Raw genomic sequence first — 13,557 nt, forward strand, 5'->3', positions numbered from 1 at the left:
GGAATGATTATAAAATTAAGAAAGCAATTAAGTATTTGGAATTGATTTAAAAGTTATGGAATACTTACATATTCAAAAATGTTCTGCATTGTGTGACCTATTCAACATCTATATGATTACTATCAGATCTTTGAAAAAATTAAAAATTAAAAATTAAAAAATATCTTTGAAATCAGACCTTTGCAAACTTCATGATTTATGATTCCTCCTTTCTTAGAGATGATTACTAAGGAAGAATATGCCATCTTAATGACTAGCTAGTGTAGAGGTATAAAACAAATATAAGTTTGAGATGAACACTCATCTATAAAGGTACTGCTAATCAAATAAAAAGACATGGAAAAGAGGCAGATTCAGTAGCAATCAAGAGGGGTTTAGGTTTTGATATAATATAGCTTAGAAGCCCCTGGGACTATAAAGCAGAAGGTATTTATATGTTAACATAGCTAAACAATTCTTAACTTTTTGGTGTTGTTGAAATACCTGTATGACCAAAGGGTGCCTGTGTGGCTTAGGTGGTTAAGTGTCCAACTCTTGATTTCAGCTCAGGTCATGTTCTCACGGTTTGTGAGATAGAGCCCCATATGGGGTTCCATGCTGACAGCACGGAGCCTGCTTGGGATTCTCTCTCTCATCTCTCTCTCTCTCTCTCTCTCTCTCTCTCTCTCTGCCCCTCCTCCAACTCACACACATACTCTCTCTCTCAAAATAAATAAACATTTAAGAAATAAAAAAGAAATATGTGTATGACCAAAAGTAAGACAGGAATAGGTACATTGCTGTGGTGAGGGCTTTCCTTAGTTTGCCAAACACGTTCTGGCATTGAGAGAGGAAACTGCTCTTAAGGAAAGATGTCAAAGCGAGACTTTTGTGTGTATGTAATCATAACTTAGCTCCAATGATTACACATTTACTCAACCTCCTCCTACGTCAGCATGCTAAGGGAAATTATGACTTGTTAGCATTGTGACTAAGTTTTAGGAGAGGAAAGGCCCCATATTTCAGGGTTTCATCCTAATGAGTCAAGCAGAAATTTTGTGTCTTATTTTCAGTGAAGTTGTGCAGAGTTCACTCTTTTAGAATAACTCCCGAGTAAGGGGAAAAGTCAGTGTACCCTTCATGGGGGTATCTACCATACCCTCCTAACACATTTGTTAAGTGACTACATATTTTGTCTTCACATAATTCGTATGTCTTCCACATAAGAATTCTACACAAGGTGATACTGTGTCAATGTAGTGCCCTTTGGGCTAATTCTAGGAAATACTGGCTGTTTCATATCTGTTATGAAGCTACTTACAATCTTGCTAGTCAGGCATTGCACATGGTTACAGCATGTGTAAAACGAGATAGCAGCTCACCTATTGATAAGTACCCCCACAGATTGTGAGACTCAAAGTGAGACAACACAATGAATGTGCGTTTTCTAATTTAATTTTTTTTATCATTATAAGTATATTCTTTAATTCCCATTACCTATTTCACCCATCCCCTCACCCACCTCCCCTCTTGTAACCATCAGTTTGTTCTCTTTAGTCAAGAGTCTGTTTCTTGGTTTGTCTCTCTGTTTTTTTTCTGTGCTTGTTTGTTTTGTTTCTTAAATTCCACATATGAGTGAAACATCTGGTATTTGTAGCTCTCTGGCTGACTTATTTTGCCTAGCTTTATGCTCTGTAGCTCCATCCATGTTGTTGCAAATGGCAGGATTTCATTGTTTTTATGACCTAAAAATATGTCATTATATATATATATATATATATATATATATATATATATACCACATCCTCTTTATCCATTCATCTATTGATGGACATTTGGATGTTTCCATAGTTTGGCTGTTGCAAATAATGCTGCAATAAACATAGGGGTGCATGTATCCCTTTGAATCAGTGTTTTTGTATTTTGGGGGCAAATACCCAGTAGTATGATGACTGGATCATAGAATAATTTTATTTTTAATTTTTTTTTGATATATGAACTTTATTGTCAAATTGGTTTCCATCCCAAAAGATGCCCTCTTCAATACCCATCACCCACCCTCCCCTCCCTCCCACCCCACATCAGCCCTCAGTTTGTTCTCAGTTTTTTTTTATTTTTTCAATATATGAAGTTTATTGTCAAATTGGTTTCCATACAACACCCAGTGCTCATCCCAAAAGGTGCCCTCCTCAATACCCATCACTCACCCTCCCCTCCCTCCCACCCCCTATCAACCCTCAGTTTGTTCTCAGTTTTTAAGAGTCTCTTATGCTTTGGCTCTCTCCCGCTCTAACCTCTCTTTTTTTTTCCTTCCCCTCCCCCATGGGTTCCTGTTTAGTTTCTCAGGATCCACATAAGAGTGAAACCATATGGTATCTGTCTTTCTCTGTATGGCTTATTTCACTTAGCATAACACTCTCTAGTTCCATCCACGTTGCTACAAAGGGCCATATTTCATTCTTTCTCATTGCCACGTAGTATTCCATTGTGTATATAAACCACAATTTCTTTATCCATTCATCAGTTGATGGACATTTAGGCTCTTTCCATACTTTGGCTATTGTTGAGAGTGCTGCTATAAACATTGGGGTACAAGTGCCCCTAAGTATCAGTACTCCTGTATCCCCTGGGTAAATTCCTAGCAGTGCTACTGCTGGGTCATAGGGTAGGTCTATTTTTAATTTTTTGAAGAAACTCCATGCTGTTTTCCACAGTGGCTATACCAGTTTGCATTCCCACCAACAGCACAAGAGCGTTCCTTTTTCTCCACATCCTAGCCAATACTGTTGTTTCCTGTGTTTTTTATTTTTTGTGCTTTTTTGAATGAATGCATAAAGAAAGGTGAATGCATAGGAATACCTTACTTTATAGAGAAGAAGAGACACAAAAGCAACTGTCCTATTTTTCTCACATTTTCACAAGTATTGTGTTCTGAAATGTGCTCTGAGCTCTCAGCTATCCTGTCTCAGATACTCAAACTCAAATCATTCGTCTGTGACATCCAGAACACCAAATCTGCTTTTTCAAATGCAAATAGTTAAGATGACAGGAATACCTCAAATTGCAATCATTATAATAAATATACTAGTATAGTTACAAGAAGATGAAAATGTTACAAAAGTCACGTTACAAAAGCAATGTGAAGCTATACATAAAAATTTGAAAAACACCAAGTATGTCAAAACTATATAAGCTGAAATCAAGTCAGAAAGCACTAGGTGAATCTCATTCAGCATCCTCACTCTCAGATGAGGAAACTTCCTCTTTGAGAAAGTAGAATCAGTTCTGAATGGCCTGCATTAGCCCCCGACCACCATCAACCTGCAGATTGCACTCTGGCCCGTTACTGTGGTACAACACTCAACCCGATTCTGAACATTTTCTTCTTTTGTTAAAAGAAAGAAGACCTAAAGTCAGTGACTTCAAATTCCACTTTGAGAAGTTAAATAAAGTGGAAGAAACAAAACAAAAGTAAGTATAACAGAGGAAGTCAGAAATAGCAAAGAAGATAATGAAGTAAAAAGAAAAACAAAACAGAAAATCAGTACAGAAAGATCAGCAAAACCAAAACCTAGTTCTTGGAGAAGATTAGTAAAACTGATAAAATTCTAGTCTGACTGACTGAAAACAAAAAAAAAGAGAAGGCATGAATTACCAATATGAAGAATGGCAGCTATAACATGTTGAAAATGGCAGGATCTGCTTCATTTTGAAGATTGAATAACATTCCATGATTCAGTTTACATATATCAACAGCATTTCGTGTAATGAAACACTCCCTCCTCTATAAAGTACTTTTTTCCCCCATCACACTTCCAAGATGCCAAAAAAAAAAAAAAAAAAAAAAAAAAAAAAAAAGCCGTTCTGTCTCCATGAGTCCCTTCATCAGGTGGCACCTACAGGGTTTCAGCCTTTGAACCCATACTGGATTTTTCCCCATACTTATTCCCTTCGTGATCTCACCTGCCACTAGATTTGTACCCCCAATCTGTACCTCTTCCCTGAAATCTAGATTGTTGTATACAACAGCCCACTCAGCACTTTCATTTGAATATCTAGTCAGAATCTCAAACTTATTGTGCCCCAAACTGAGCTCCTGACATTCTTTCCCTCCACCATTGTTTCTTCCTCATTGCTCACCAGCTCATAAAATGGCAAGTCCAGTTTTTCCAGTCATTAAGCCAAAAACCTTATAATCATACTTGACTGCACTCTTTTTCTCACACCCAGCATGCAATCTGTCAGCAAAGTCCTTTGGCTCCATCTTCAAAATATATCCTACAGCTAACCACTTTTCATCACCTCACTGTTAATTCCTCAGTGCAACCACTGTCTTCTTTCACTTGAATTATTACAGTAATCTTCTAATCACCATCTTGCTTCCACTCTTTCAGGATGCATTCAACATTCAACATTACACATCAGCACAATATGTTCAGCCAGAATAATCCCATACAAATATAATTTCATCATGCCACTTCCTTCATTATAAATCTCCAGTAATTGGGCACAAGTTGCTAGTTTTTCTTTTTCTTTTCCTTTTTTCTTTTTTGAGAGAGTGAGAGGGAGCAGGGAAGGGACAGAGGGGGAGAAAGAGACGGAGAGAGAATCTCAAGCATGCTCCACACCCAGTGTGTTTTGTGTCTTAAATTCCAACGCGGGGCTTATTCCCACAACCATCAGCTCATGACCTGAGCCGAAATCATGAGTAAGACACTCAACCAAATGAGCCACCCAGGTGCCCCTACAAGTTGCTAGTTTTTGATAAAGGCCCCACACTGCTACCTGGGATTAATTCTCTGCCCTGTCCTCTGGTCTCTTGATTATTCTCTGAGTTATCTTCTCTGCTCCCCCATGCCTAGCACATACTCCTGTAAAAATGGCCTGTGTTTACAGCTAAGTAGTTTTCGCAGCCTGCCTCCTGCCCATAGATGTTTTGTATTGCAGGGCACAAAACATGGCCTCTACATTTCTTACTATCTCTTTCATTCTAGGCTTGTTCAATTTCTTCAAAAATGTTTTGGGTTCTTTATGCATCAGTCTGCATAACACTTTATTGAACAAAAGTCACACTTCAAATCTATTCAAAGTGCACACCAAAAAGGAGCATCCTAAGAACAGGTGTTTTGACAGGTGCACACTGTGGGGACTTATATGACCTATAACATCTAGTAGCTTACATAGTCTCACTTTGGCATACTCTAGTGACTGACTCCCAAACCTGCCCAGACTGAAGGAGACAGGCTAAGGGCCTTACCCCTCAATGAGTGTGAACACTTCTGAGACTGGCTTTTACAACTGCCACACCATGTTGAATCAAAAGCTATCCCATGTGCCTACTGAGCCTGTAATTCTAGGGGGAAAGATCGGAAAGAGTCACAGTGAGAGTATATTCTGAGTTTTATTTTCTTATTTTAACATATAATGAGAAAGACATGAGTTGAGAAAAGTATTTGGAATCTTACCAGTAGAAATTAAAGGGAACATAGAGAACCCTCAGAAATGTGAGGCTTCCGAGGAGATTGAAAAGCTGTTTGCTTCTAAACACCTGCATGGTAAGAAGCAGACTGAAAAAGCCCCATTAGTAACAAAAGACACATGCATTTCCTCCATTGTATAAAGTCACTCAGGTTTGTTGCCAAGATCATATTAGAAATGTTGCTTCCCGGCCTAAGCTTATTGCTTCAGATGGTCACAAACTATCCACCCTTAAACGTAGAGACAGGGACTGGAGATCAAGAAAGAAAAGACAGGGGCACTGTGTGGCTCAGTCGGTTAAGCATCTGATTCTTGGTTTTGGCTCAGGGCATGATCTCACGGTTTCGTGAGTTCCAGCTCTATGCTGACCAAGCGTGGAGCCTGCTTGGGATTCTCCCTTTCCCTCTGTCCCTGCCCCTCCCCTGCTTGCTCTCTTGTCTCTCAAAATAAAAAAAAAACTTAAATAAACTAAACTAAACTAAACTAAACTAAAATAAAATAAAATAAAGCAAAGACATAACGTAGGCCTTAGAATTATGGCTATAGGAAAGAACTTTGAACACAGACCCCAAAATGGAAGCAAGTAAAAGGAAATAGTTTAGGAAACGTCTAAAGTTTGAGGATTTGTATTGCCAGAGAAACCATAAGTCAAGTTAAAAGAACCACTTACCTTAAATAAAGTTTAAGCCCCTGAAGTTGACCATGAAGAAGTAGATTTTAAAGTAATGTAGCTCCAAAGGTAAACATGTTTCCCAAACTCCATCTTAGATTGGTCCTTGATGAAACAAAGGCCAGTAAGATCCTATCAGAAGGCAGAGCCAGGAACTGCCAAGAACTAGGAAAAGGGGCATTTTTTCAAATAACAGAGTCAGAGTATCATCAAAGAATGTGCCCCGCTACAAACAGGAGACTTCACTGGTCCAGGTAGGCAGATTTTATCAACGCTGTGTGCCAGTGATGGTCATGTGGTATCTCGTCACTCTTTTTTTGACTGGGAGCCTGACTTGTGGTGACCGTGTTCAAGCTCCTCCGTTACGTGTTAGTATGGGAGAGGAGATGAGGGCTGGCAGCACACTTCATAAGGTACAGGTCTCCATAGGGAGCTACTCTCAGAAGTCAGAACTGTTTGCTGGTTGCAATGACTGGATAACACTTTAGATTGTCTCTTATGAGGAATCAAGTGAGTATGTCCTAAGAGTGGGAAAAGGGGTGTGCATGGTATCTGGTGGCCCTGGGGGCTAATTGTCTATAAAATTCATGCTCCACTGATAGAATATAGAATCAGTGCTGGGAAGAGAAGGCCCAACAAGCAAAGTGATTTTTCTACCCCCATTGCATATAGCTGTGATCAATGTGACTAATTCTCAACAAGGATGAGTGTGTGTTGTGTTTCACTTTTAAGCCAAGTTGGTGAAGAATCATGTGTGAACAGCTTCACGATATTCTTCTTCTTCCAACTACCTCGATGCAAATGAGCATAGCAAATTTGAGCCACATGTGGAAGCTCAGAATGAAAGGAGACTGGGTCTTTCAATACTGCTTGGAGAAAAACTCTCTACATATCAGAGACGGTAACTTCTTCTTGTGTAAGTTATTATACGTAGAAGTAATTTGTTGTATCAACTGGGATTATCTTACGTAAAACAATTTGTAATAAAAGGTATGGTGCAAAATTTACCTACATAAGGGAGTTACTGGGTTGTACTATCTGATAGATACAGGATTGTTTCTCTTATACTCAGGCAATGAGCCCAAGTCATACATACATATATGAAACATAACCAGATAAATAAATCTAGCTTTTGAAAACTCACTCATGCAAACATTGATTCTTCCACCCAACATAGTTGTTTAGCATCTCCTATATTTCTTACAGTTATTAAACTCTTTTTTTAATGTTTATATATTTTTGAGAGACTGAGAGAGCCAGAGCATGAGGAGTAAGAGAGAGGGGCACAGGATTGGAAGCAGGCTCCAGGCTCTGAGCTGTCAGCACAGAGCCCGACACGGGGCTCGAACTCACCAACAGTGAGATTATGACCTGAGCTGAAGTCAGACTCTTAACCGACTGAGCCACCCAGGTGCCCCTCTATTATTAAACTCTTAGTTATAGCTCCCACTATTTTTGACTGTCAAATGTCAAATAAATCTCTACCCTGAAAAGGCCATATAGTATTTTAAGTAATAACGAAGTAGATACATACTCATAATATACCCGTGTGCTATATGTCATGAAAGATAAAATGCTTTCTTTATTATAAATAAAATGTTTAAATTTTACTATAAGTTAGAAGAGAAAAACTGATTCCTTCTCAGGCAACTGAGGAAAACATTTTATAATAGGCTTTACCTCAGCTTAGTCAGCAAAGTTGAGCCAGATTCTGAGAGGCAGAAGGAGCAACAATGTGTTTTAGAAAGAGAAAATATTAGTCGTCAGAAGTTTAGGAAGAGAGGGACGATGGGGCACCTGGGGGCTCGGTCAGTTAAGTGCCTGACGTTGGTTCAGGTCCCGATCTCGATCTCGTAGTCGTTGAGTTCAAGCCCCTCATTGGGCTTGCTGCTATCAGTGCAGAGCCTAACTCAGATTCTCTGCTCCCTCTCTCCCTGACCCTCGCCTGCATGCTCTCTCTCTCTCAAGAATAAATAAACATTTTTTTTAATATAGGAAGAGAAAAATGAAGATAACTTGGGATTTTAGTGTTTTCAGCCTCTGACCTTTGGCAAGGAAACTAGAAGATGAAATTGAGACATACGGTATGCCAGATCACCGAAGAACAGTGAATCCCAAGCTAATGCAAATTTAATTTTATTGGCTAAACTTTGTTAAGCAATGGGGAGGCACTCCCATTTATTTTTCCCTGAGGTAGTTCGCCCCGGCCCCGCCTGCCCGGAGCTGATAGGCCTGGAAGACAACTTGTATAGCAGAAATAATGGGATTGTTGAATTTAGAAATAAACATTCTTGCAGAGGCATTTCCCCAAAATTTAGGGCAAACCAAATAATGATTTGTTTGAACTAAATCACCTGACCTGGGCAATACTGCTTCCTTGTCATTTTAAGACTTTGGCGAATTTTCCCCTCATATTGTAGTATGTTGGCAAACATTTAAGAAGCTGCTTCTGACAGTTATAATTAAGCTTCAAAGGGAACAGTCACAGCCAGACATTTAGTTGGGCTGAAATGATTTCCTTTTTTCCATTGTTACCAATGTGCAACTCACCCTAGCTTGTTTCCCATCATGTTTTCCAGAGGGCGAAGAAATGTTTCAATTTAGGATGGTAGGAAAAGTCACTATGCCAGCAAGAATTTTTATTGCCATCTGATTCAGAGCTAGCTCTGAATCACCTTGGGCCACTGCACACTCCAAAAACACCATGACATTCCAGGAACTACTTGGTCCTGTCCCCTCATCAGTGCCCTTCAACCAGGTAGACCATGCTTCAGCCTGCAGAGCTATTCAGTGTTCATACAGTCCATTGTCTTCCCACATCCATGTCTATTTGACTGCCTTTTAGTTCAGTTGTATCCATACCTGTGTGTCCTCCTCTTCTCCAGCATGCCCCCTCCACTACCAACCAGCCTCACTTAACCACAGAACTCTTATTTATCCTTCAAGACTCATGGTTGTGCAGATGTATCCTTTTTAAATGAGACCTTCTCTGATGATACTTAGAAAAATTAACTGGATCCTTATGCACTCATCGCACTTCAAAAACTAAACTGTTTCCAAATGAAATTTGAATTGTGTTATATGTATCTGACTTGCAAAACTGTGAGCTCTTGGAGTACAGAGATGGCCCAACGTTGCACGTACCAGATTGCCATTGGGAGGCGGAGGAAGGAAAGCCACACAAACCTCCAGAAACCACTGAGAAATGTCAACTTCAAAGAGGGGCATAGAAGGTTAGGAGGCGGCTTAGATAAGATGGCCAAAAGATTAATAAGTAAAGAATGTAAGTAAATATGAAAATATCTGTAGGAGAATTTAAAACAAAATAAGGTAAACCCCCATCTTGCTTTCAAGATTGTTATAATCTTGTGTTGTAGAAAAAGCTACAGAACAACACTCCTCAGCATAGAAGAGCAATCCAGTACCGATTTCTGGGGAACAGGTGTATAGAGTTTCTAAGAGAGAGATGAATGACCAGCCGTGTGGACTCCAGCCGTGTCACCTTGAGCGCTCGAACTGATAAACTTGATGCAATCACCCAAGGTGATGCTGTGATGACTGGCCAAAATGAGCGAGATGAAATGCTCTCGATAGGAGTCAAGGAAATGAACCACAAAAGGAGAGGATAACACGGAGATCATTTCCTATTTAAAGTGTGCTTTCTGTGTGTCCGCTGTGTCAGTTTCTAAAGTACTGACTGGGACAGTAGTGTGTTCTTCCCAGGTGTGTGAATTCATCCATCAGCACCTTTGTGTTCAGTTGTTGAACCAGTTACAGTAGTCCACTCCTGTATCTTTATACTTTCACAATTACAGCACGAGAGACTGTTCAATCCATTGTGTCTATTCTATACCTGGAATCTACCAGTCTAGTTACCTTGTCAAAGAAGAAAACGAGGTTATTCTGAACTTCTTTTGTTTTTTTTTGTTTGTTTGTTTGTTTGTTTGTTTGTTTGTTTTGGACTCCTAAGGAACAATGTCGCCCTTTCCTGGTGCTCCTAAAGTTATGCTGTGGTAACGTCTTCTTGAATCTTATCCGAATTGATACGGAGCTGCAACACTTAAATGTAAAAAAAAAGAGGTTTGGGGAGGCTTACTAAGAAAACACATGTGCAAAATTCAACTGCAAAAACTGTGAATTCATGAAGAAATACACAAAAACATAAAAAAGAAAGAAAATTAGGAAGACAGAAATCTTTGAATGAAATAGAAATTTTCTTAATACTGTGTTAAGATTCATAACATCAGTTAACTTGCAAAAGTCCTTACTTTATGACTTAGTTCGATTTCCATTGTGGCAAGAGTAATATAAGGAAACGTAGGTAGCCTTGATCACAATGAAATGGGATATGAAGGGAGTGTGGTCGGTGGAGCAAAGGCAGTGAATGGTGAAAGTTATATGAATTGAATAGAGAGAGAATTGCCACTCAATGATCTGCTGGTTGCAAAATCTGACTCCCAGTGTTTGATCGGCGGTCCATGTGTTCTTGCATGAGAGCGAGTATTAGGACCTAGTTCCTCATTCTCAATAGAAAGCAGGTAAGTAAGTATATAGGGGCTTGTAAGTGACATTACAGTCCTGTTGAAATATATCTGTAAGAAACCATCAAAATGAAAGGAATGGTAGAAAACTAGAGAGCAAACATCTACATGTGTAAAGGAAGGAAGAGGATAGATTTTGAGAAATGTTGTCTTACAATGGTAACTAGTGATCTCTGGTGAATATATAGTGCTTATTTTGTAAAAATCTTCTTTGTTGGATTGATGGCTCAATCGGTTGTGTCTGACTTCAGCTCAGGTCATGATCTCACAGTCTGTGAGTTCAAGCCCCACATCAGGCTCTTTGCTGACAGCTCAGAACCTGGAGCCTGCTTCAGATTCAGTGACTCCCTCTCTCTCTGCCCCTCACCCAGTCTCACTCTGTCTCTGTCTCTCTCTCTTTCTCAAAAATAAATAAACATTTAAAAATTCTTCTTTGCTTTTTGAATAAATGTGGAATAAATGCTAAATACAAGACAGAGATTTGGAGGATAAAATATTAGTAAAATAGATCTAGACAAACAGACAAATAGATGTCAGATGGGCATAATTTTACAAAGTAACACAGTTTTACAAAAAAAGTAAAGATACATATCAAAAGAATTAAAAAGAATAAGTAGAATTACTGTCAAAGCACAAGATTCTCAAACTCAAAATGCTTGCTAGGGCCAGCAACAAACAAGGCGAATGAGTGAACCAATGACACATTTAAATGAAGCCCTTACCCTAAACTTCAGCTTAACTTTCACCCTGGCAATGAGAGGTCCAAAAAAAGTTTGAGAAAATCTTCTGTTTTACATTTTGTTAAATATTCAAAATTTTAAAGTTATGGACTCTTTTAATTTTTTTAAACCATTGTGGGTCAAATGAAATGCATCAATAAATCAGAGTTGATCTTCATGCTACTGGTTTAAGATGTCTACCTTAGAGGATTAAGAAATGTTCTGTGCAATGTAATATAACTTGCACTTCTCATTGTGTGATATGTAGAATATAGGCATGTAGAATTTAGGCATGAAGCAATTAAAGAAAAGAACATCCCAAGCAAAAGCAACATCATGATGTAAGTTAGGAAAATACAAGTGTAATGGAAATAAATGAGAAACTATGAAGAACTTATTTTGAAAGGGGTGCTGAATCTATGATGGGGAGGAACAGGAAATATGATAATATGAGCACTTAATAAAGAAGGTGAGGATAGTCAGGAGTGTGCATAGATTCTTTCAAAGCAAGTCATGTCCAATATGCCTCGTTGTGTTTCATAAGGGTGGGAGCTTGGTACCATGCCAAAAAATGTGAACATTGATTTCAGTAGAGTAACCTTGGAGATAACTTGATGAGATATCTTCAACCCTGTTTTGTTCAACATTTGTCAGTGATGATGATGATCAAGAAGACTTTTACTAGATTTATAGCTGATATAAAGTTGATAGGGATCACTAATGTGATGTCATACTCAAACCTAAATAATTTTGAGGCTGAATGCAAAATTTTAATAAAACACTAAAGGAGGAGCTGAGGAAGTTAAAAAAATAAGTATAACATGCATGTAAAGAACCCAGAAATCCACCTTATTAAGAATATTAAGATTTGGAAAAACTAATGAACATCCCTCATATCATACAGTTCATGGCAGAAGTGGAATGAATTCTTCGAGTCTATCTGGAATCAAAGTGTATGTTCTTTCTTATCCAGCACAGGACCAGTAAGTATAAAAGTACCAGGTACTTTTCTTAGGAGAACTTTAGCTTATATTTTGTAGTGAGTGAGAGATTGAGGTAAATGTCCTTTAAGGTCATAATTAATTATAAAAATCTATGTTTTATTGTTTTCTGATAACACATTAAAGAAGTTTGCACCTAATATACTCAGTAGAGTGGATCCAATTGTACATAAGCTAAGGTTTCTATGTCAAAGAATGAAATGTTCTTATTTATATTGTTTTCTTCATTTCACAATAATAGCAGAATACACTTGTTTTGCCAATGAAAGATATTTCCATCTCAGTTATAAAACAAACATTTTCTGAGCACCTATTAATTGCTAAGGATATTTGGAAGTACTGTAGATGCCACGAAATTTCCTCCCATAAAGCATTCAAGAAAAATTTAAATACAGTTTTTAAGGTCTTCATCGGTTGCCTTTGAAATTTTTAGTGTCTGACATCTGAACTATAACTTTCTGTAAAACACTTTAAGATTATGTGTATGGGAGCATGTATATGTCTATGTGTCTGTTACACCACACTCCTTAGAATGAAAATACTGAATGCTTGCCCAACACATGCCTTTTGTTCCTTCTTCTTCCTTTCCTCTCTTTCCTATCCGTACTCCTCACTCCCCATTTCCTCCACCCGTGAAATTCACGTCTTTCAAACTGTCAGGGAAGCAGTTAAAAGCAAATAATTCTTATTTTTGTTATTTTGTTCTTTTGCTTCACTTTTGACTAAACAGCAATATCTTACCTGATTACCAAATTCAATACAATGTATTGACCGTTTCCAAAGACAGAAAATGCATCCTAAATTATGAGATTAATCAAATTAAAATTCCTAAAAATATGTTCTCTCCAAAAAGAAAATAAATATCCTGAAATAAAAGGAACAATTTGTGAACTACATATCTATTTTCTTTGCTTTTTTCTTTTTTTAAAGTTTATTTATTTATTTTGAGCAAGAGAGAGAGAGAGAGCGAGCAGGGGAGGGGCAGAGAGAGAGGGTGAGAGAGAATCCCTAGCAGGCTCCACACCATCAGCATGGAGACTGATGTGAGGCTCAAACCTGCAAACCATGAGATCATGACCTGAGCAGAAACCAAGAGTCAGGAGCTTAACTGACTGAGCCACCCAGGCAACCCTGAATTCTGTATATTTTTCTCAAAGCTATTACTATAA

Source organism: Lynx canadensis, chromosome A1 (genome assembly GCF_007474595.2).
Source record: "Lynx canadensis isolate LIC74 chromosome A1, mLynCan4.pri.v2, whole genome shotgun sequence".
Taxonomy (NCBI): domain Eukaryota; kingdom Metazoa; phylum Chordata; class Mammalia; order Carnivora; family Felidae; genus Lynx; species Lynx canadensis.